At 40.9% G+C, this 24,981-nt stretch overlaps 1 long non-coding RNA gene across 1 annotated transcript in view; it reads left to right on the top strand.

The window, feature by feature from the left end:
* LOC111579440 (uncharacterized) overlaps positions 1-24,055 on the top strand; it is a 53,445-nt gene extending 29,390 nt beyond the window's left edge. Inside the window, exons 2-4 of the long non-coding RNA XR_002747073.3 lie at positions 5,306-5,367; positions 21,206-21,270; positions 23,264-24,055. This is a non-coding gene — a long non-coding RNA (uncharacterized LOC111579440). The remainder of the gene's footprint in view (positions 1-5,305; positions 5,368-21,205; positions 21,271-23,263) is intronic.
* The last annotated feature ends 926 nt before the right edge of the window (positions 24,056-24,981 follow it).

Below are 24,981 nucleotides of genomic sequence, written 5' to 3'. Positions count from 1 at the left end.
CCCCACGCACCACCATAGCACATTGACCCTCATCACGTGATAAAGGAATGGTCCTTGCCTTTTGTTTTAACATCCACGGCACTCATGGAGTTGAGAGCAATTTTGCATACTATAGAATGATCACTAGCTTGGCATTTTGCCTCCCCATTCTCCTCCAGTGTTATTCTCAAACAGGATTTGCGGGCAGCTCTCTCCTGCATCTTTTAAATCACTTCAAGCTACTGAAGCCTTTTTCACTCAAAGCAGACACCAATCTAATGGCATCATTTGGGCTTGCACACATCGAGAGAATCAACGCCTTTTTTTTTCCATGCCTAAGTTTTTGTGAACAGGGGAAAACAAAAGGCTGGCCCAGTGAAGCGCATCTTGGCTGGCGGGCTGAATAGAGGGGCCCCTTTCATGGCTGTTTATGAGCACCCCTCTTCAAAAACACACATACAAATCACATCCAGTTCTCCCAGTGGCTCTTCTGATACCAGGGTGATGGCAGGGAATGGAGGGGAGGGGAGGGGAGTGGGGCTGGAATCTCGTAATGCCTCTCTCCCATTTTTCTCTTCCAGTTGGTGTATTTCCACCTCGTGTCACCCCAACTTTACCATCTCATCCATCAGTTTATTTTCACGATTTGAATCATATTACATAAGAGCAAGTCAAGTGTCTCTGCCGAAAACATCATTAAAATGTTTCAAATAGCACAAGCTGGACAGAAAAAAAGGGCACACAAAACTGGAGTTTCGTAGTACACAGTTTATTAGGAGAATTAGCCATCAAAGCCCATTGCAGAAACGTGGCTGACATGACAGCGTGCGTGAATGCTTGTTATAATTTTAACTAATAATTATTTTCATGAACAATTAATCAGTTGATTGTTTTTCCTTCTTTTAGTGATTTGTAATTGAAGTCTTTAAAATATCAAAACTTTCCTGGAGCTTAAGTTGACACCTTTTAAATCATTAGTTTTGTCCTCTGGAAAGCTAAAAATCCTTTAAAAAAAAAAAAAAAAAAAAAAAAAAAATATATATATATATATATATATATATATATATATATATATATATATATATATATATATATATATATATATATATATATATATATATATATATATATGAGAAAATCCCCAGCTCTACACATTTCTAGCAGCTGAACTTAGTTGTTTTTGCAATTTTTATCAATAAATTATGTGAACAATAAATAAAGTATGTGCAATTTTCTTTACTGTCATTTTTTTCTACTTGACATTATTTTTCAGCTAGATAAATAGCACAGTAGATTTGCATCAAGTTTCATTCCATTTGGAGATTATAAATGATGTCCAGAGGAGACACTGTGCTCCTGTTTGTGTACTACAGTGTGTGACTGTGTACGTTTATGCATACAGAATGGAAGACCTGTGGATACATGTCTCATTCTGTGGGTCAGAAAACAGGTCAGGAGAGCTGACAATCTTTTAACAAACTGCAAGTCATCCCACCATGAAGTGGATGTTCTTGCAACTACCTTTTTCCACTCAGTGTCATATCTTGTTCAACAGGTAGGGTTTGATGGACAGGAGGAATGCAGGTTGAGAGATTTGTTTTGTAATGGCAGGCCATTCTTTGGGTGTTCTTAAGCAAACAGAGTGGCGCTATGTCCTGTTTTTACGGGTTTCACACGTCACTGTTCAAACTCTCAAACAGGCTGGTCCCCAAGAGTACATGGAAGAGAGCAAACAGTGCTCTAATACTTCACCACTCTGACCTTCTGCTAACTTGATACACAAATAGACAAACACACACACCTTTTACCGGCGCAGTGCAAGAGGATGTGTGAATTGGTCATTTTAATCCTAGGATTATTGTGGTTTGTCGTGCAGCTAGATAAAAGGAAGCAACAAAGACGCTGATATATTGATGCAAACCAAATCCATCTTCTGTTTCATACCGAAGTATTTTAACGTTCTGATCCGCATTAAAAACAAAATTAGAACCTTTTGACATTTTGTTAAAAAATTTTTTTTGTTGTGTTCATGTATTGTTTTTTAATGCACCATAGTCCTCATGAACATAGTTGGTGGTTCCTGTATGTCACGTTTAAATGGCTTATGAATGCCCTGTTACGACTGCATCTGCTCACCTAGTAGAGTGCTACTTTAATGTGCATGGGTCAAATACATGGAAAAATGGTGGGAATTCTGTGGGAAACTTTGAAAGCTCATAAAATGATGGATTTTCAAGTACTCCCTTAATTCCAACAAAATGTAATGAAACAGTGCAATGTCTACTTTTATTAATGGCATGGAAAAATATAGAGGAAACATGTAGTGCTCCCCAGTTGGTGCACAGTACCGTGTGTCTCATTCTGATTTAGTTTATATAAGCATGTGTGAAGTAGTTAGGTGCGTATGTGTCTGGACTTGTGTGTCGCTGCAGTGTGCCTTCACAATTCTGCCAAGCACCCTGCCATGTTTTTCTTCTATACAAAAATAAAGGAACAAAAAAACCCACCTACTACTTCTATAGATCCCTGTGCAATCTTCTCTTTGCTGTTCTTTTCTTTTCCGCTTGTTCTAAATCTGTCTCTGATATACAAGGCATTCCTTTGTGGTTGTGTAACATGATTGGAGGTGAACAAAGAGAGCAAATGAGACAGAGGGAGAAAGAAAGAAAGAAAGAAAGAAAGAAAGAAAGAAAGAAAGAAAAGGAAAATGGTTTGTCTTGCAGGGTTTCATGTCCTACTGTGTGCTCATATTTCTCAGTCCGCTTCCCAGTTGTGGGTATGATGGCTTATCGTTGGCCTCGTCAGGTCTTTCCGTCATGCGTGGCCTACCTTAATCTCTCTTGTGTACTGTAAACCGCACCTAATAACCCTGCACACGATTAAAGCAAACATCTTAATAACAGCCTGCCTCATTATCAACTCACATTGGGAAAATGAGTGGGTCAACATCACCTCTGTAATGTGGCTTACAAAAAAGCCAGACAACAAGATAACCTGCTTATTTGATGTTTTCCAAAGAAAAAAAGGTGTTGGATTTTGTAATTTTAAAAATCGGAGAAAGTAAAATAATTGTTGGCATTTTACATAAAGTAATTGTTGCTGATGAATGTGCATAATTCTCTGCAGTTCAGGCACAGACTATCCACAAAAACAAGAGCGAGGTGCAGGATTTAAGGTAGGGCGTTGCTCTAGAGGGTGCTGTTTACTGAGGAAATGTGCTTTCTTTCTCTTTTCCTCCCTGCAGCTCTCACTGAATGTTATTTTTCATGATTTTTGAATATAAAGTTTTAAACATATTCCATCAATGCACGCAATGTGTTAAATTAAAAATGAAAAACATAATTCTGTGCAGCTCTTGCTATAAGAAGATATTGATCAGAATGTATATTTTATGTCAGAACTAACTCTCAAGTAAAAATTAGATAAAAAATGTAATAAAAGACATTTATTCTAAAAGGAAAGATTTTGCAATCTTTAGAAGAATGTATGGTATTGTGCTGCAAGGCTTCCTTGACATGACATTTGGCCATTGTAATCCCTTAGTGTGTGTGTGTGTGTGTGTGTGTGTGTGTGTGTGTGTGTGTGTGTGTGTGTGTGGGTGTGTGTGTGTGTGTTTGTGTGTGTTTGTGTGTGTGTGTGTGTGTGTGTGTGTGTGTGTGTGTGTGTGTGTTTTCCATACCTGTGGATCCCACTCATGCACACACACATATAAAAACACGAACCGCCACAGATGTTTACACAAGTTTCACACAGCCAGCAAGAGAAGATGACGAGCTGTCAGTCAAACCTCCACAGGCAGAATAGAGACAGGGAAGAATGCATGCGTGGTGACGGTTACACCTGTGCTGTCTGTGATTTCCTGCGGCAGTATTGTAGGGTGTAATCCCTAACATCGGCCATGTTTATGCGTGTGTTTTAGTTACAGGCCTGATACTTGCATGCTTTTGAGCTTAGGTGGGACTTCTGCTTCACTTACTCTCCAGCTTGGCCCGGAGGCATCCTCCCCAGCCTGCCACACACAGGCTCATCTGCAGTATGTATGGATACAGTAAATACACTCAGTGGTGTTACACAGATTTTCTTCACTTTATGTGCACACAATAAAGCATGCATGCTTAGAAATAAAAAAAAGACTTTAGCTTCTTGTCAGTGCCAGTTAGTAACTATCAAAGTGGACACTATTCTTTGTAAACTTATTATGTAAATGATCATTTATGTCCAAACTCCATTCTAAATTAAGAAAGTGGAAAACTAGATTTTTCAGTTGTTTTGGACCTGGATTGCCATAATACGATCATTTACAGGAAACATTAAATTGTGGCTGTTTCCTTGTGTACTGAGTATTTGAGGAGGTCTCTTTTTGTTGTTTTATATGGTTAGTGTTTCGTCATGAGTGACGCCGGCTGCACCACTGAGGTCATGAAAGGGGAGGAGAAAGTTCCAGTGCCAGCAGCTGAACTCACTTTTTATTTTAGTAAATATGCTAAATTTAGAGATCGACTGCAGCCAAAAGTTTGTCCCAAACTCCCTGAATGACACACCTTTCGAGAAGTGACTCTTAACATCTGCTATTTTTATCATAATCGTACTTTTTCCCCTTATTTTTGTTCTTTCCCCTTCTCTCTTTTTTCTGACTGACACACTGTAAATGTTGTCCTGTTTTTCATTTATGAGATTTTTTGGGTGGATTATTATTGAGAGGATCTTAATTCCCACTAAAGGGAGGGCATGCTTGAGCAGTGTTTATGAAAACACTGTGCTGTGACGTGAGTAAAAGCAGAGAACCAGTAAAAGGTCCTCTCTGCTAACACACCCTCCATACACCGCTGCCCAGCTAAGGGTCTGTTGTAATTGTGACATTTCAACCCCTTCAAAGTTAGACAGCCTATTGGATAATGGGATTTCGTTTGCCATTCTGGGGAGTAAACCAAGTTGTGACAGTGCATAAAGTTATGAGAACTTCTGGTGACCAAGACAAAACCTAACACTATGTAAAGTCTGGCTTATTATAAATACAGTTTTGAAGCCTTTGCAATTCTTCTTCTATATGATGTTACATTGCTGAGATCCACCCATCGCTTATCTGTTATTTCTGCCTCTGATCCATGATGGAAGGCACCCTGCTCCACTGTGAAGTGGTCAGTGTTATGGAACTTTGTCCTGTGGACTTTAAGCAATTTTTCATTTATACCACATATTACATCCTCTTATGCTGTTTCGCCCAATTTAACCCAGCTGAGCAAATGGAGAATGAAAAGTTAGCATGTATAGCAATGGAAAACTAAATAAAAATTGACATTTGTCCTCTTTTAATTTTTTTACACAGTGAAGGAGTCCAGGCTCTTGGCAATGAGATGTCAACCTTTATTTGTTCCCAGCAATCTTCTGGTGAGTTTATGTGTTTCTGAAGATAGTGCAAAATGTCTTGTTTTACTTGTGGTGTTTGTTTGTCAAAGTTGTCTCCTGCAAAGCTGTGTAGAAACATGTGCTTTACCGTGTGTCTTTATTGGGGAAGATTAGTTGCCATAGAGTGATGCTATGTCCTTCTCCAATCTTTTGTGTTTAGTTGTGTTTTACAGTGCTTTGCAGCTTTTGTGGCTCACCCAGATGTGCAAAATGTTCTGGAACAAAGTGGATAAATGCCAGAGACTTACAGTGCTACTGTGGTTTAAGGCTTATAAAACTGACGCAACTCCTACATTTACTGTTGGCACAACTGGTAGCCAAGTGTTGTTCACTATTTGACTTAACATGAGAACTGAAACAGAATTTACTGGTTGGTGTTTGTTGCGGTGTACTTAAATGATTGTTCTCATCCTCAAAATGGCATCTTAACACAAATCATTAAATTACACTGCTTTGCAAGGGTACAGCCATCAATACTGTTCTGTGACTGCACTGTAGCCTGGAGTGCTCTATGTGCTTAGCCACTCTCTCACATCCCATCAGCCCCCCCTCCCTCCTTCACTGGTAGCCCCTATCCCTTACTCCCTCTTTCAGCTGGTCCACTCTCTACCCATCAGTGTTTGCCTGTCAGTGTGTCACCCCAGGGTGATGCCCCTCTCTCAGCCCCTTGGGGCCCTTTTGCCTTCGCAGCACTCCATGTTTGCCCAATCATTTGGGAGCCGGATACAGGGATGAATTGTTAACTACAGCAGGTCAGCCAGTGCCCCGCACCCCCCAGCCCTCTCTGCTCTTCCTCGACCTGCTGTTGACTCATCTCCCTGGCAATGGGGGAAGGAATTTGTTGTTTTTTTTCTCATGTGTCCGCTGCCAGCCAGCTCCTCGCCACCCTCCGCCACCACCGCTTCCTCCTCTCTTCATCCTCTCTGTCTCCAAGCATCCAATGAAAAGGCAGTTGGAGGGAGTCACGTGGTCAGGAAGTGTTGAGGGGTGTATCCCACTGAGTAGAGTGACTCCGTCTCTGGAGCTTTACTTTGCTCTGCTCGGATAAAAGGCTTCAAGGGAAAAATATGTGCCCTTTGTTTGGTAGGAAAGCAAGTAGAGCCATCAATGATTTCCTGACACACAAGGCACATAGCCACTTTTAAGTGTTCTTGCATTTCGTCATAAATGGATATGTACAAAATAGTTTTGAGGAGCCTACATTGTTTCTTGGTCCAGATATACATGTGGCTTATAATGTGCAACTTGCTTTTTAATTTTTGCCATGCTGTGATCAAGGAAACCCTAAACAGAGTAGAGCACAGCACAGTAATACCAAAAGAGGAACATGGCCTCATTCCTCTTAGATATGGTGAAAATGTCATGACAAGTGAAGCTGTTCTTATGTGAATATAGTTTTGTGCAGTCTTTCTCCCATTGTTGTCCCAACATGCTGACAAGCTCAAGTGTATGTATGTGTGAGTCTGTTTGTGTGTGCGCGCCCCCACATGTGTCATTAGCTCAGGGCAGGTGAGTGTTTGCCTACCTGTCTCCCTTTATGAGAACCATGTTTGCCCAAGGAATGCACCACATCCGATTTGTCATTGACTCTTATTGTTCCACTCATCCAACTGGTGCCTTGGGGTTGAGCTGTGTTGTGCCCTGGCAAGTGAGAAATATGTGTTTTTCTTCATGCCTTCCTTTTCTGCTCTCCATCTGTGTAGCTACACGAAAAGTTCTTGTTTCAGACCAGGGTCAATTAAGACAGAAAATCACACCAATCATCAGTCTCCAACAGGGCCATGGAGAGACCTTTGCAGGGGCAGGTGCTCAAAGTCAAAAGAGGGCACATGGAGCACGAATTTGAAACACCATACAGAAACATACCTGACAATATAACTGGCTGAATTGTAGCAACCCTTATTCATAAAGAATGTAACAGGGAATCACGACATACCATATCATTGTTCACACCTCATATCTTTGTTAGGGGGCAGTCTATGTTTGATCTGATGGGGTACATTGAACAGCTTCTGTTGAGGGGGTTGGTGAGGATGATGATGATGATGATGATATCGCTTGAGGTGGACTGTATTGATCTGAGAGTGTAGACACTACAAAGAGCATGGGAGAGACGGTAGCTGATTAAAAAAGTGTTATGTGATCCTGACAAGATGCAAAGATAATCAACGTTGAAAACAGCTGATTGAGGGTGCCCGTATAGCTCAACGGGTTAAGTGGGTGAGCCATGTACAGGGCCTCCCTGATGCAGTGGTCTGGGTTCAATTCCTGCTCCTGGCCCTTTGCGGCATGTCTTCCCCCCACTCTTCTCCCTCCTTTTGTGTCTGTCTCCACTGCATCTATCAATAAAGGCAACAAAACCCCCTTGAAAACGGCTGATTGTGACCTACCATCTTGCTGACTGTTTGTAGGAGACTCCTGCTGAGAGAGGCTGCAGCCAGGCTGACTGTTGGAACTAAACAGAACTAGTTGCTCATTCGTAAACTGAAATGGGGGGATCAGAATAAAGGACGGGTGGAGGTACAGCCTATATCCACAAAGCTGTAATTCAAGATGTGCATTAATTTAGGACATAGGAAGATAATGTATTAAGTTAAATTTAGATCACCATTAGACACTGGTCTGTTTAACTGTGGCTGATCTTCCTGGAGTCCATGCTTTTAAATTTCATACCTTTTCAAGACATATACTGTACAGATACGAATTTGCTCCATGGTGCTGATTCATACTCTTCCCTTTATTATTCATATTGCTAATAATAAAGTTAAAAAAATTAAATGATATAGAAATCATGAATTTAAATGTATTTGTGCTTTTATTCAGTTTGACTATTCACTTTGCAAAAGACAGCAAGGTTATAAAAGTTATTTTTGCATATTATATTTAATTTGTGTCTATATATACAAATGTTAGAAACAAGTACAGTACTGATGTGTTTAAATGAGAGGTCGAGAAAATCACAATTCAAATTCTTCTAATTATTATTGTTATTGTATTTATACTGCAATAGTCCAAAATTATGTGAAAATGCATGTATATAGTTTTAGTGCAATAACATAACCTATGCCTCATTGCCTCTTGAAACACACTGCAACTTACTTGACAGTAAAATAATACATCTCTCTAATGCACTTTGCCCATGACAAAAGAAACATAGAAACATATAGAAACCTGGCATACTCTTCCCCCTCAATACGCTGTGTGGTGAACTAGCGGCTATAACTGATGACTGTGTGCAGAGTCAGACACACAGGATGCTCACTTCACTTCGTCAGTCATCTAGAATATGCTGCTGCAAAACCTCCTCACCATCAGTACCATCGGTTGTTGAAATCCTCCCTCGGGTCTCCAGTTTCTAGACTAGCAGCGCTAGGGCTTAGCAGCTCGAGCGCTTAGCAGGAAAAAGAGAGCAAGAAGGTCTAGTTTGGGGTAGGTGGAGCAAACTGATGCAAGAACTCTCATCAGTTTTAGAGAAAGAAAAGAACTGGGAGCAACTCACAAGGTCTGTTTCTGTTACATCTAGCAGCGCGAGCGCTTAGAAGTGCCAGCGCTTAGCAGCGCTAGCGCTTAGCAGCTTACCCTAACCCTAACTTAACCCTAACCCTAACCCTAACTTTGACAAAAGGAGACTTTGTGGGCATCAAGGAGCAAAGGGGCAGGTGCTCCAGCCCCGCCCCCGCACGTGCCTGGTCTTCAACTATGCTTCATGCAAAACCGATGTGAGGAAAAAAGAAAATGTATGATGTGCTTGAGCAGAATTTGTTTTCTAACCAGTCACATCCTGTAGATCCTGATTTACTGACTTCCTCGCTTGTTTTGTGATCTTGAGGAAACCTCAGCGAACTAATTCCTCCCCTTGCACTTGAGTGGTTAACACATGACGTGCAGCTTTTCATGGTTGTTTTTTTTCAGACAGTTTTAATTTGCAATATTTACTGCACCATGAAGAGCATTTTTGTTTGCATATTGGCTGTTATTGAGTCATTATGTGGGGTTTATTTGTAGATAGCTGTGTAACAATTCACTCATTAGTGACTGTAGAAGTACATTGGAATTTGCATGCGTGTGTGCTTGTGTATGTTTGTGCGGCTGTCATCCTCGGCCACCATCTGGGTGGTCCTCATGGCTGGTTTGATGGTAATCCCTCTGTCCCATAAATCAGTGTCCGGACCCTGGGCGGGAGCTGACACTGTGTGCCTCACTGAAGCGGGGGGCTTGAGGCACTAAGCCGAGAGCCCAGGGCTGCCCTGCCCTGGCCTGGCCACATGTCAGCTCTCCATACCACCTTTAAAATAACCCATCATGCATGGCTGCCTTTGGGAAATGGCCTCAGCGCCAAGTGCATACCAACAATATTAGCCATAGTAGAAATAGAGGGCATCATTGTAAACCTTATCACCAGATGATATAGCTTCATCTCTTCTCTCTCGATTGCCAGGTTTTCCAAACTTTTTGTCATTGTGGAAATCTTTCTTCCTGTAAATTACAATAGAAATGCATTTGTGATTTGTTTGTTCTGACTAGTGGCGAACCCAAAGTGACTCTGATAGCCCTCTAGAGACCTGCTCTCAGTTCAAATATTCCTGTCTGACTGAAAGTGCTAAGATTAAAGTCATATCTTAGTCTTTGTAGGGCCTATCCCTCTCTCTGAGCATGAAGAGGGAGGATAAAGGCTTGTTCGAACTGTCTGGCTTGCATACAGCTCTCCACTGAGCTTTTATCTAGGAAGACTGGTTGCAGCTCTGTCCAGACCGGACTCCCTCGGAGTGCACAATCTGGAGACCTGTGGCATTAATAAAGATAATGCTGTTTGGAATAATAACAGTCAATTCTACCCAATAGAGGAGAGAGACAACAGACACAAATGTAACAGAATACAAAAGAACCCAAGATGAAAGGCTGAAAGGTGGGGCTGTGCACCTCTCTGGCTCTTTTGTGGGAACTGATGGAACCTATATCAACATGCTCACATACAAACAGTGTTGAGTAGAACCCTATGCCAGTTTTGACCCTCAGTGCCATGACACAGAAATGCAATTTGTTTTTTTGTCTGCTAAGATCACAGAGGACGAATGGTGACTTGTTTTGCCTTTCATTTCTTTCAGTTTTTTTTCTCTTGCTCCCCTCCTTTTCATACACTATTGCCTTCTGTGAGTGCAATTTAGTTTGATGAGCAGGTGGTCTTTTTTTGAATCTGACAGTGCTTTTGGCTCCCACCTCTGGCGTGTGGGGCTTTCAGTTGGAGTCAGTCATGTAGGCCAGGATTAGAAGGGTGGAGGAGGAGGAGGAGGTCCAGTCAGAGTCTTGGTATTGGCGACCTCAACACCCTGCAGTCAGAACCATGCAGAGTGCAGCTTGAAAGAGTTATTTTGTTGCTTAAGCTCTCAGCCGCACCCCAGATGGTTTTTGTGCGGGCCAGAGACATGCTTGGGGACAGGGTTAAAGGAGCAGAGTCCTTCAGGCCTGGTGAGTCTCTGGACTCAGCAGGTGAAACACCAAGAAGGCAAAGTGTTGCCTTCTCTGCACTTTTTCACCTTGAATTTGAACAGTGGCCTGGAACAAAATAGATGGATTAGAGCAAAGGGAAGACTTTGCTTCTCAGCACACCCACAAACAATCACACCGATACACAGAGTGAGATTAAGGCCTCTGCACATCCACCCAAGTCAAGAACAAGTCAAGTGTTTCATCTGATGTCACATAGGACAAAAGAGAAGAGACGAGTGGCAACATGCTGTCTGCATTTCCATTATAAGCTCTTTCACTGCAAAAACTGCATTGACCTGTTTTCACTGCTTAACCTTTGATCAGGAATTTCAGCACATGGTGCTAATTAGCCAACCCTGTTACTTTGAAGAATTTATGGTCCATCATATTATCTGTCCAACATTCCTTTGCAATTACCACCATGGTGACAGCTAGACAACTGATCAATATTTTGCCAATACTGCTAAACAGGGGCACTGCTCAGCTGTTTTCATGTTAAAGTCAACATGAGATATGTAATTTAAAATCATAAAACAACTGTGTATTTAAGAGTGGGATATATATGTTGTTGAAGATGTGGTCTAATAATTTGTTAAAGTCACTCATACTAATACTAAAGCTCTGTGTCATACCCTAATACCATTTTAACATCTGATAGCACACAATTAACTTTTAAAGCAAAACATTCCCTGTGTGTTTGCTTGCTGAATTTTTTTGCAGTGTTTAACATTGTGTCAATAAATTCAACCTCACTGGCACCTGAAAAATATTGTTTTGGTGGCTGGGTATGTGTCAGTCACTGGAGATGATTAAGGCAAAATCCAATTGTTTCACCACAAAATATGGCTAACAAGAAGGCAGTGTCAGAGTGAATGATGTAGTGGTAACAACATGGTCAGAATATTGGGCTATGGTCTTTGAGGTCTGAGCTATATATCAAACTGGGAAGTGATTTGGTTAGACTGCTCTGTTAGCCATTCTAGGTTTGTCCCCCAAGTGTTTATCATGGAGGTTTCACAAGTGGCCACTTCTACTTGCGTTGATAAACAGCAGGGATTGGATCCAGACCCTGCTGAGTTCGAGCTGGAGCCCTGGGGCTTGTAACCACACAGACTGGGAATGTTAGTCATTTGTTTATTATTGGCAACATTTGCCTGTTCCTAATCCTTGGCTGGATTAGCCAGATTAGACGTGTTCCTCATCCTACCTTTTTCCACTGTTACAATCCTCTGACATTTACATGAGGAGTTTTGCGTGCTTTGTTAATGTCTGCACAGACAACAAGTACACACGGGCATGCAGTGGCATACTTTTTGGCTTGTGCGTCGATGCATGAATATGTGTGTAAGTGTGTGCCATTGCACATGTGTTGCTGAAGGATGTTTGTAATCAAGGGGGCTTGACTGATATCCCCTCTAACTCCATCCTATTTAATGCTCTGTTCAAGGTCAGTAGGAAAACTCTGTTGCTGTGACTGTTATTTTATTCCATGCCAGGCCATCTTGCTTTTTGGTCATGCTTGCAGTCGAGGATCTAGCAATTCAGGGCTGCAGAAAGTGTTTTTTGTCATTTATTTTTTCAAACGGAAACACTCCAAGAGCCCTGTAGGAACCAATTAATCAAAGAGGCTGCATGTCAGTGTGGCGTCATTGGAATCGGAAATTACTGATGTCATGAAGGAGGAGAAAGTGGTCAGAAAGTGGTGTTTATGTATCTGTTCTGTGAGTCGTGAAACTATTGGCCGAGAGTCACCTGGATCAGGGAAGGAACACAGTTAACTGACCAGAGTTAACTTGTTCAGTGTGACCTTTACAGAGCTGATCCCGAACACTACATAAATCTGTTTCCAAATTCAAAACATGACCACGCACACATGCTCATTAACATGCCATACTCTCTCACCCACACAGTGTTTTTGTGGGTGAGAAAGTCCTGCAAATCTGTGCAAACACCCTGTGCACAATTCCTGCTCCCCAGTTCCTCTAACGAGCATACACAGAAGCAGATACAGTAATGCTGCAAGACTGACAGATGTGTAGCATGCAATTATCTATGTTTATGTGTGTGGGTTTGGAGGCCAAAAGGTTAAGAATGAGGGTTCATAATTTCCTGGAATACTCAATTTAACTTATCTGAGTGAGAATCCCATCTCACTGGGTAGGGCAAAGTCTACTAGACTAGATTTGTGGCAAAGCCAACTCTAGTTTCAGGTTATTTAGGGCACATCTGTGTCAAGTTACAAGTTGTCATATGCAATGTGCAAGTCAAGATGTAAGAAAATGGAACTGGTTTTCAAGTGTAGTGATAGATCTAAATAGCCAGACTAACTCTTCTCCATATGAGACCTACTAAAAACTGTCAAAAGAATTTTGTAAAAAATATTCGGTGTTTACTATCAGGTCAAAACTTGAGATTTGAAAGTTACATCTGAATTCAGTTTCTATAAATAGATTCTGATTTATTAAAATGAGCTAGATTTAAGTTTAGTCAGCCTGTGACTGATGAGATGAATGTTCAACCATTCCTCTAAATCCTCTTTTGCCCTGCAGAGAAGCTCTTTTTACTTGCTGCACATGTAAGCTCTTCAGCTGAAGCAGTTGCAGCTGAGCTTCATGGGGTGTTGGTTAATTGGCAGTTTTTGGTAAGTGCAGATATGCTTCACTATGCATATCTTCCTCAGTGTCCCGTACTGTTTGCCTTATTCAAGTGTCCATTAATTGGCTGCACACTCGCAGTTTTCTGCTTCAGCTGTCTCCTGTGGTACCTGAATGTGGCCTATTTGACCCTGAGGCACTGGGTTGAAAACCTTGTATTCTGGAGCTTCATACAATGGCCATTAGTCATCTTTTTCAGTCTAAACTCAATCATTTCTTGTGTCTCCTGTGTCTGTGTTTAATATGAGGTTCGAAGGTGATCTTTCTTTCATTGGTACAGTTTTGGGCCTCTGAAAGCAAAATCCGCTCCATTTCAACAACTTTCCATAATCTTTACCTAGTCTGTGTTTGTGTGAGTGTCCATCAGCCACAGTCAGACATTTCTGTCAACATGGTAACATGGCTGCCTCGTCAGCCAAAAAGAAAGGCCTCAAATTTGGGCTCTAGAGGACCCTGACTAGCCCAGCTAATAGAACTGGCCATGCATTCTCCATTCTTACTAGCCACTTCCAACTGGGCTGCATCAGCAGTACTCAAAGACCTGAGAGTACTGTGATCCCAACATGGGGTGTATAGCTGTGGCTCCGGCTGCATTACACTTTAATACCCTTCCCTTTTAACCACAATGGGAAACATGTGCTTACTCTGTGTAGGGTACAGGCCCACCATGAGAGAGGCTGTTTACCTTCACTCTAAAACTAACATTTCACAGCTCCTGTGACCACTCCTGGTCACTACTTGTGCTGAGTTAAAAGTGATAGAAGATCATTTGATGACATTTTTATTTAATACTAGATGATTCATCACCACTACTACTTCTGAGTAGAACTTTCTCCTTACTTGGAACCTTGTAAAAATTGACACAGAAATCAGTTGTTTCCAGAGTATGTTCATCAAAGAAAGACTGTTGGGCTGTCTCTTTTATCTTATTAAAGGGCTGCTTGTAACTTTATTACCCCTTTAACTTTGCATTAGAAAGGCAGGTCAGCCTATTAGACTGATAATTGCAGCTCCTTGTTTCAAATAGAATCCACCAGGTTGGATTTTTCCAGATTTGGGGAGTATATCAGTGTAGATTTTTATCACCTCATATAGAAATGTAAAGTTATGGTTCTGGTCAATAAAGTTTTGTTACAGTTTCAGTGGTGAGACAATTGTTTCTTTGCCGGAAGGGAACTACAACACAGAGATGCAGTGGTGAAAAACAGGAACAGTCGGCCATTTGCAAAGCTGGAGAAGAGGAGATGCACTCCAGATGAAGACACTACATTGTGGTTTATTTTATTTGTGTGTGTGTGTGTGTGTGTGTGTGTGTGTGTGTGTGTGTGTGTGTGTGTGTGTGTGTGTGTGTTGTGAGGAATATATACCATAGGACTAACCATATATCGTGACAGCACTTTTGTTTTCAGTAACTAATCAAAAATAGAACTTTTTTGATTGATCTGTTGAACTATACCTTGATTGGCTGTTTTGGATCTATTCAGAGAAATATGACAGATACCACTGAAAGTTACCAGAGTCCGTATTGCCCCTTTAGACTGAACAACATCTATAATGCATTTAATTACCCATCTTATAAAATAGAGAACATCTGCAAATCCTTAGATTTAAGAGTCTGTAAATAGCAAATGCTACTGACTGACACTGGTTTAGCATTGTGTCAACATCAGTGTGCACATATTTGAGGCCTGCTTTCCAATTTTTCAAAAGACTTTTTGGTATTTTGCCTTGATTCAATTCAGTAAACTGGGGAAAGAGAGCAGAGAAAAGACAATGCAGCAAGGGTCCATGAGTCAAACTGGGCATTGAGCTCTTGAAAGTATATTTGACCATGTGGTATGTGTGCGCTAATGATTCAGCCTGGAGTGTTGCAAATATCTAGACTAGATATTCTTTGGAAAATATTTGCCATTTCTGGTTGGTAGTCACATTTTTGTCTTTCTTTATCCAGAGCATGTAAAACTACCAGAACAATACCTTCTTGTACACGGTACGCTACATCAGTTTATGTTGAGTCCAGTCTACGGCCCTACTGACCAGTTCCCAACTCCTGGCTGGTGGCAGTGTGTGACTGAATCAGATCCTGGACCTCACAGGTGTGGCAGGTGATCTGAGGGATGAGTGAGCTCTTCCTGGAGTAACAGTAGCCCCAACCAGCTTCCCATGTTCCCTGCACCAATCTGCCCTTTCCTGTCGTCTTATCTGAGCATCCAGTGCAATCTAACCCAGGGTGCAGTACCTCTGTTTCACTATTCTCTGTGCTTCTCAGGTGACTTGTGATGATGATTGTGAAGAGAGAATGACCCGCTTGAGCTGAACTTGAGTTGGACTGACTGACAGAGTCCTGACACCACAATCTAGGCACAACCATCTCAGCTTCCTGCCACCCACAACTTCCCACCCTCTGACCTTTATGGCACCAAGGGCAACAGGATCACTGACAAACAGACAATGAGCTGCAGCAGCTCATTTAAGGATTATGTTCATTATAATGAACACTGACACAGAAGTTGGTGTTTCTGTGGGCTCGATAGTGATGAAATTCAGGTTTCTTTCAAAAAATTTGCTCGTTGCTTGGGCCAGTGGGACATGCTGATGTAGTTGAAGGGTTTTCTAATTACCAGTGTGGAGCCTTAACTTAGATCCTGTAGGGACAGATTGTACTTCCCTCGGCTGTCTGGGTTTGATTAAGCAAACCAATCCACCAGGAGCCAGCCAACCAGCTTCTTTTACAGTGTGACTTGAAAGAATTAGAGCGAAAAACTGCATTGCAAATAGTTAGCCACAAATCTGATCACCGATCCTAAAATGTACAGAGACATTAAAAGTGTTCAGCAGCCTAGAAAGGAGCACTACAGCCTGCAAGTATTCACATAGTCGCTGTGTTTAATCACTCTGCTACTCTGTGCTTTTCTAACTATCCATGTACCTATTTGTCTTAGATTAGCAATTCTCTTTTTTGTCGACAAAGTTAGTAAGGGCGAATTTTTTTTTACCTTGTTGACATGTTTCGACTACGTCTGCAGTCTTCCTCAGAGTACTCTTATGGATGGCCTCAACTTCAGTCTGAGCAACATGCAATGTTCTAGCCAGCAATTCCAGACAGTCATGGCTAACTAAACTCATCATCAAGATGTTATTTATGAGTGCTCTGAGGAAGACTGCAGACATAGTCGAAACATGTCAGCTAACTTTGTCAGCAAAAAAGAATTGGTAATCTAATATAAGAAAATGACAAAATGAACATTATAAATCTACCTATATATCTACTTGCTCAATCACTCAGAGGAATAATTAAGTTTGACTAAAGTAATATCACTTACCCACACAAATTCAACAATAATTTCAGCAAAAGAAAGTATTATGATTTCCCAGTTTTAAATACATTAGTGCATGGTAATATGAATAGGATTTGAATCATTTGTGAATCATCTGTCATTTGCATACCTACCAAACACACTATAAACATGTTTCCACATGTGCTCATTCCATAGCAGAGCTGCCAAACAGCAGTTGAACGCTGCTAAAAGCCGTCTATGATTTCCCTTGACAAAGAAATTGTTTTGTTGTGTTGTATTTCCAGGGAAGCCTTAGCTACACTCATTTTAGTGTATAATGTGTTCTTCATACATGCTGTATGTAATGTACTGAATCCTGTAAGTTTATGTGTCATCCTGGTGTGTGCATACTTTCATGAAGACAGAGGGGTTTGCGGGGCAAAAGCTTATTAAGCTGAGCGTTGTGTGTGTGTGTGTGTGTGTGTGTGTGTGTGTGTGTGTGTGTGTGTGTGTGTGTGTGTGTGTGTGTGTGTGTGTGTGTGTGTGTGTGTGTGTGTGTACATGCACGCGCACTCTTGTCTGCTGCGTAGATGTGGGCCACGAGCGTTAAACATGCGTGTGGACTTGCAGGCCTCAGCTCAGCTCTGAGATGTAATCTGATTTGCAGAAAGGAACGGGTCGTTTCACATGACTGGTTTAAAGGACCGCTGGCGTAAGGTTGTGCCAGTGTCCCTGACTGGTTTGGGCATATGTGTGTGTCTGAGTGGATATATGCAAGTGTGCTTGCATTCTTGTGTATATACACCTATAAGTATTTATTTGTTTCCACATTGTGCACCGCAGAAATATGATCATTTGTTAGTGTAGGCTCCTACACAGTAGAAGTAAAAAGGTGTTGAAGTTTGCAGTGCTGATGAACAAACTGGGCTGCTGCATTTACTTCGTTGTCCTTGGTTTTAAAATGTGTTTTATTTGGTAAAGGTTACATGAAGTAAGGCCACTGCTAATTAACAATCTGTCACATCTGGAAAAGAGTACAGCTCTGGTTTAGACTCTTGCAGGTTTTGTTTGCAACTTTCTGTTTACACGTCTCTTATAGTCAGAGCTTTATTTTTAACTAATGGACCATCAGAAATTATATCAAATAATTGAAATCATCCTATAGTCTTAGCACACTTAAGAGGACTGGTAAGATTAAATCCCCTTAAAGCTTTGCCTCTGAATCCTCCATGTTTTTTTTAACATTGTTTGTTGATGCTTTTTGCGGTGGAGATTATTGGTTGTGTTTTTTTTTTTTTTGTTTTTTTTTTGTGCTGGATGTGGTCCATCATGTGATTTTCATTGGAAAGTGGCTAGAGGAGATGACAACAGTAAAAGCAAGTGAGTGTGCATGAATGTGTGTTTGTGTGTCATCTGGCCTGGTTAATAAATGGTGGTTGTTTTCCATCTGGGGGTCATCATTAGTGGTCATGACCAACACAAGTAGTGGAGAGGAAGCCTAAAAAAAGATGACGTTTGCACCCGTGTGTGCTTGTGGGTGTTGTCGTTACATGTTAGCATGTACTGATGTTTTGAGTGAGCTATGATCATGCGTATCTGTTCTGAGAGGTTCAAGAGTGTGGGCTTGGTGTTTGACTATGTGTTTTCTCTCCTGTGTGAAGGGCTCATAAGCAGGACGATTGCAGCAAGCAGGAAGCTCTGATCCCATCAGGGATGTCAGCAGGGGCAGTTTTTCATAAGGTAGTAATCTCACCACACAAAGGGGTGTCCAATATTAGAGAGAGCCCCTACCCCTGAGTTAATCAAGACCTGACCAACCCTTCTCTTGGCTCACCAACTCTCTAAACATTACGTCATCCCAAGGCTTAGCCTAGCCACATGCAACTCCAGCCCACTGGTGTACATGATAACTCACTTAGCGCAGTATGATAGCTAGAAAAAAAACGAAATATAAGAAAGGATATAAAAGAAATTGGACAGCTACCTATGGTGCCTAGTGCCAGAGAAAGGTATTTTAAAAGGGAGAGGAAAGAACGAATCATTTTACCATGTCCTCCAGAAACTCTGGGAACCAATTTGCCGGTATTCAGTTTCTCTCCCCACCGTCCTGTTATTGCTGTTTTCCCCTCAACTCTTGGAGCCTTCATCCTGAAAGGAGGTTTTTTAGTTCAGGCTTTGTGTCACTCGGAAACAGTGCATTTGTTGCCAAGGTAACAGGTCTGGGACAGTGAAACTCAGAAGCAGAGAGCACCTTTGTCTGTGAACGGATGAAGAGGGGCTCGAGCTGTCATTGGTCCAGAGAGTGCAGCTTCAGTCCTTAACATGTCTGCATCTACAAACATGAAAGTGTCCTGGTCCAGTATCTCCCTGAACCCATTGACCTCATACAATAAAACCAGCACACCAAGTAAATTTTAAATGGTACCATGGAAAAGCCACTTTGACTACCTCCATCCTCCTAAACTGCCAGGCTTTGCAGAGTTCCTTTGAAACCTTAGATTTACATAAAATAGAGTTGGTTAGCTAAGTTGCCAATATAGGTTTGACTTTTTTAATGTTCTGTGAAGATACTTTAGAAGGTCTGAGTTGCACAGTTTTTATTTTAAAAAAAAAAACAAAAAAAAAACATGGTGGTGCAAGACTCAAAAATGATGACAGAAATGTTGTCAGGGCAGTTGAGCGTTAACTCAATAAGGCCCATTAAAGTGATATGTCTGGAGCCAGAAACATGAAAGCTTTCATTTTCATCAGTGTCCTTAGGCTGGGGACAATAGCAGAAATGTCTATAGGGTACTAAGAGTGGAAAGATAAGCTCCATGTAATTATTTGCAAAGACATGACACAGCACAAGTCTGAATTTCTTCAACAAGAAAACAAGAAAAACCTACAGAGAAAGACAGACAAATGTATGTCTGTTACTGTCTTCTGTGATAGCTGTAATACCTTTATTACATCAATCACAACCATTACTTTCCACTTGTAGTGCAACCAGAGCAAATGTAGTTAAAACCATTGCACAATAGCAGTTATAATCAGACCTTTATATATTGCTATGCATATATGTTTGAGTTGTATTCATGTCAGCTGTGTAAATGAATGAGCAAAATGAATGTCCATCAGTCAGTCAGTCAGTCAATTGCATCCGACGGAATCGGTGACATAAGTAAAGTTCTTCATTCAGCTTGTTCTGTCCAGCATTGCAGTCAAAAGTTCTTTGCCTACCAGACTAGTGTCTTCTTCTAGAACCTTCCTTGTTGTGGTAGGCCTGCCAACCCTTTTGACAGCATCAGGTTTCCATAACAGTACTTGACCAGCTGCTTCGTTGTGTCTCACCACATGCCCAGACAGAGCTAGTCTACGTTGCCTAATGATGGTTGACAAGTGTGCATGTGGACCATATAACGACTTGTTGATGAGATGCCATTTCCAGGAGATGTTTTGTACCATCCATAGTTTTCTGGTGTCCCGTCAGTTCTTTTTGAGAGAGTCTTCGATAGTGACCAGAAGTCAGGTCCATAGAGTAAGATGGAATCCACTGACGCCTTGAATACTCTCATTTTGGTTGTTGTTTTAATAGGAGATACCCACACTTTTGATAGAGAATTTAATGCTCCCCAAGCTTTACCAACAAGAATATCCATTAAAATGTTTTACAAATGAGTGCCAATAAATCCCAACTTAATGTCCTTAAAGCCAGATATTAGGCAGCTACCCAATAAAGGTCAGTGATTAAATTGGTGCAAAAATGTATTCAGTGATAAGAGCTGTGGGAATCCCTCATACTCACAATGATCATTTATTAAAGTTTAAAGCTTTTAAATGTAAAATGAGGTTTATAATCTATCAGGGATTCAGTTTGTGAGAGAACAGTACCAAAATGGCACAAGCAAATAGATCTTAAAGAACATTAATGTAAAATCTATTTATTATCTGAATGCATCACTATAGCTGATAGGAAAAGACAGCAATTCTGTGTCTGAACAGAACTCTGGATTTTTATGAGAGTGATGAAATTTTTGTCATTTCGTCATTTTCTTTTTCATATGTAAGGATCATGGTTAAATTTTATTAAGTTAAGCAATACGTTTCTTAATTATGTCAATTAGGTTTAGAGGAACAAAGAGGTGAATGAAGAAAAAAAATCACAAATTCGAGGAAAATCTGAATTTAAAAAAAGATTTTGTGATTGTAAACACTACGTAATAAGCTTGTCATATCTCTATAAGCTTTGGAACATTTGCTCTCTTATTGCACCATGCAGGCAGTCTCTTAATGCAGGGTTGGGCAGAGCTGGAGCAGATAAAATTTGATTCTTCTGTTTTTTCTTTTTTTCTTTTATCTTCACTCTTTAAAGAACCTCCCACTAAATCATTTTATTTCCCCATCCTTTATCTTTTTCAGATTATCTCCAGTGAGCAACAAGAAGAGGCTGACTAATGGAAACATGATCTCAAGAGATTCAACAGGTAGGGACGACTTTGGTTTTTGTTTGATCTTCATTCTGTGGAATATGTGATCACACACAGCACAGTCTTAGGACAGTTGCTGTAAACAACCAAAATATGCTACGTTCACTGATCAAACAGAGGTAGCAGTGGCAGTTCACATATATAAAAGACATGATCAGGGTGGTGGCACTGGATTTTTGCCTATATTCGTGCTTTTTTTAAAAATTATGTAACCCAAGTCATGACAGTACAGTAAAAAATGCAGTGGCACAGAGGTATCACTTCAAACACAGCTTCTCTTGGGAGCCTCAGATCCTTTCATTGGTGCTGAATGAAGATATGCTTTGATGGCCCACCACAGAGTCGTGGCCTTCAAAGAAACTCATTGACTGAATTGTGCAGGGCCGCCAGCAGGCTGAATGAGCGCCACTGTATAAGTGCACCTCTCAGGGTAGTCGTGGGTGTTCCCAGTGGAGGTCAAACATGCTTGACCCCAACATGAGTACTAATTTTCTATAGATTTTAGGTTTGCATTTCTCTTCTTTTCTTTCCTTCTGCCTGGTTCTATTACTAAATGACGGGGAGCTGTGTGCGGATGGCAGGGTGCCAGCAGACAGGTACTGTAGATGTGATGATGAGGGAGTGTGATAGAGGCTGGCCTCAGTTGCATCCCCAGGCAAAGACAGACATACACAGGCAGGCTGAGACTCAGAGGCAGGTTGGGGCCTGGTTTTGTATGCTGATGCTGCTCTGCTGGCTCTGCTCCAAGGTGAGGCATAGGCGAGAAACGTGGGAAGGGAAAAACCAGAATGGTGGCCAAAAGTAAAGATACAGAAAACACACAACCACAAATGAGGATAGATTATAGCATAGAGTGTTAACAAAAAACAAGACAGTGTTTGTAGCTTATGCTCCAGGAAACAAACTGAAAAGAGATGATGACGTGAAGCCCTGAGGAGAGAGAGGGAAATGCAGGAGGAGAGATATGAAGAAAGAGTGCGGCCACTTCCTGTACGCTGGTAGAACGTGACTCCACACAGGTAAACCAACTCAAAGGTGCAGACAGGCAGGAAGAAGATGAGAAACATTGATGAATGAGTACTTGTCCTCTGACATGTTCCTTCCCCGAGGAAAGAATAGTCAGGCCGGGCCGGTCCCGCCACTTTACTGCCATGACAACTGCAGGGTTGAGTGGATGTTGTGTGGGGGTGGACAATGTGATGTCATTTTCTGCAAGGCTGTATGAGCAAGTGCAGGTAAAGTAAAGTCCCAGCTGTCAGTAGGCCACCTACCTGCATTACCTCACCTTGGAATATTCTGACATTGAAAAGCTGATTTTGTAGACTGATTAACACCAATCTCAGAAAACAACAACTTATTCATCCAGTTGTTCTACTGAGTCTAAATCAATCTCTCATCTTCTTCCACAGCTATTATTATGTTATACTACGAATACAATTTATAGTTTGTATCTTCAATCTGTGGAACAAGACTTATCTTCTTAAACAGACCCCAGTTACTCTGACGTGATTAAAGGGTGACATCGTATTTCTGTTACTGAGTTGAAAAACAGCATGTTTTAGATGCACAGTAAGTCGGTCTGGCAATTTGTGTCCGCAAAGCTGGAAGCAAAGAAGTCTAGATTTTGCCACCACTCATAATTTGATCATTTCAGCTGTGGATGAGAATCTGGGTAGTTCATCTGCGACTTCTTGATGCCATTTTGTATCCTGAAGCCCTTTTTTGTGTGGAAATTGTACAAAAACAGCCTAATTCGTCATGCTATATAAATCACAAGCATCCAAGTTTCTGTTGATGAGCTTTGGTGTTTTATGAATCTGTGTATCACTTTGAATATCTCATTAAACATTTACTCAATATTAAAAAAATGTTCCCAGAAAAAGATTATACACCCCTAATTTTCTTTATTATGGGTATGAGAAATGTGTCAGTGTTCAAGCAAGTGTTTTTTGGCCCTAGTCAATCATTAATTTGTGTTTTATGTTTCCAGGATCACACCAAATCCAAGTTTGGATGGTGGACCAGCATCCCCACAGCAGATGTTTGCTCCTGGCATGGCTGCTGACAGTATGAGCTCCATCACTGACAGTCTAGCTCTCAGGATCCAGCCAGCAGCTTGAACTTGGAGGAGCCATGACATAAACTCACCAGGATAGCAAAGCATATTCCGCTGCTCAGGCATCATGGAACATATCAGTCAACCTCTTCTGGAAAGGTGCTCAAGAGAGGAGTCAACTTGATGAATGAGCATTTACTGTAGCTACCATGACGGTCTACATACTGTTTAACTATTTTCTAAATTGAAACTGGATTAGTATTTTCCCGTGCATACATCTGCTCTTGATTTTCAATATTTACTGACACTGTTGCTCATATACTGTAGCTGTGATTTTTACTGTGTTATTCTAAATACAGCATCAATAGTTTTTTTGGATTTCATTTTCTGGACTATTTTTACTACTTTGAAGGCTATTCTTTGCTTAACATTTCAGGTTGATCGAATGAGGATACATATCTCCTATGCATGTGATCAAAATGCCTCAGAAAAATTACTCTGCCAAGACAATGGAACATTTCAAAGAAGCCATTGTCATCATGGTCTTGATAAATGTAAAACAAAATCTCTTTTAATGACAACGCATTTTGTTTTGACACATTGGCAGCGTGTCTTAATTCTGGTTCATAATCCTGTCAAGTTGTCGACTCTCATTATGATTTATTGCTCCAACATTTGTGTTGTGTCTGTGAAACCTTGTTAGCAGAAATAAAGAGGTGTATCCAAGCTGCTGTCTGTTTTATCATTGCATCTGCAGCTCTGTGAGATGAGTAACCGATAAGATGGTTTCATGATGTTATCTGTGTCAACTGTTACTGTTCGTCAAGCTGGTTTCATTACTAGTTAGTTACTATGTGCCAATCTGGTATTAGGGGATTAGCTAGAGTTGTATCACTCTTTTATTTTTCTTTTGGGTTTAGACAGTGAATAAAAGTGAAGTGAAAATGGAAAACCATGACATTTAAATGTTGATAAATTGAAATGTTTTAGGAAATCACAAGGTTTTGCTTGACTAATTCAATGTGAATAATAAGGACAATGTTCAAGAGATTAAAAATGCATTGTGCAAAAACCAAATTCATTATAATCACAAGCACTTTTGTAGTTTTAACACATGACATCATAGAAATTAGCGTCGCTCTGCTGAGTGCAGTTTCTCTGAACTATGTGTGTATGATAATGACAGAAGTATAAAATGTCACAGTCCAGGTCAGCATGGGTCAAACTGCAGGGAGTTTTTTAACCTTTTTGTGGATAAAATCCCCACTACTATTCCACAGAAAGACATTCTGTATAAGACAAATGCATATATTCTTCTCAATTAGTGCGAGTAAGTTCAGCAATTCAGCAGTCACTTCCCATTCAACTGTCTCTCACTGTCAGTTTCCTCTGTGATTGAATAAGGTTTGGCTCAGGATGAGTGGAAGCTATGGGCCTTGTCTTGGGATTGGACATGGGGTGCAAGACTGCAGAATAGTGGAGTTGCTCAGGGTGTAATTATTCCTTAAGGGGTTGCTTATTGTTGTCTTTCTGTCTGCAATATAACAAAGCTGACCAGGCTAGGTTCCATTGTAGTTTGTTCAGGCTTTTCTTATGGTGCTTGACAATGTTCTGACAAGTTGTTGAAAGCATCATAGGGATTATATTAAGAA

This window comes from Amphiprion ocellaris, chromosome 19 (assembly GCF_022539595.1).
Source record: "Amphiprion ocellaris isolate individual 3 ecotype Okinawa chromosome 19, ASM2253959v1, whole genome shotgun sequence".
Classification (NCBI taxonomy): Eukaryota; Metazoa; Chordata; class Actinopteri; family Pomacentridae; genus Amphiprion; species Amphiprion ocellaris.
This window is presented reverse-complemented; position numbering and strand designations above follow the sequence as displayed.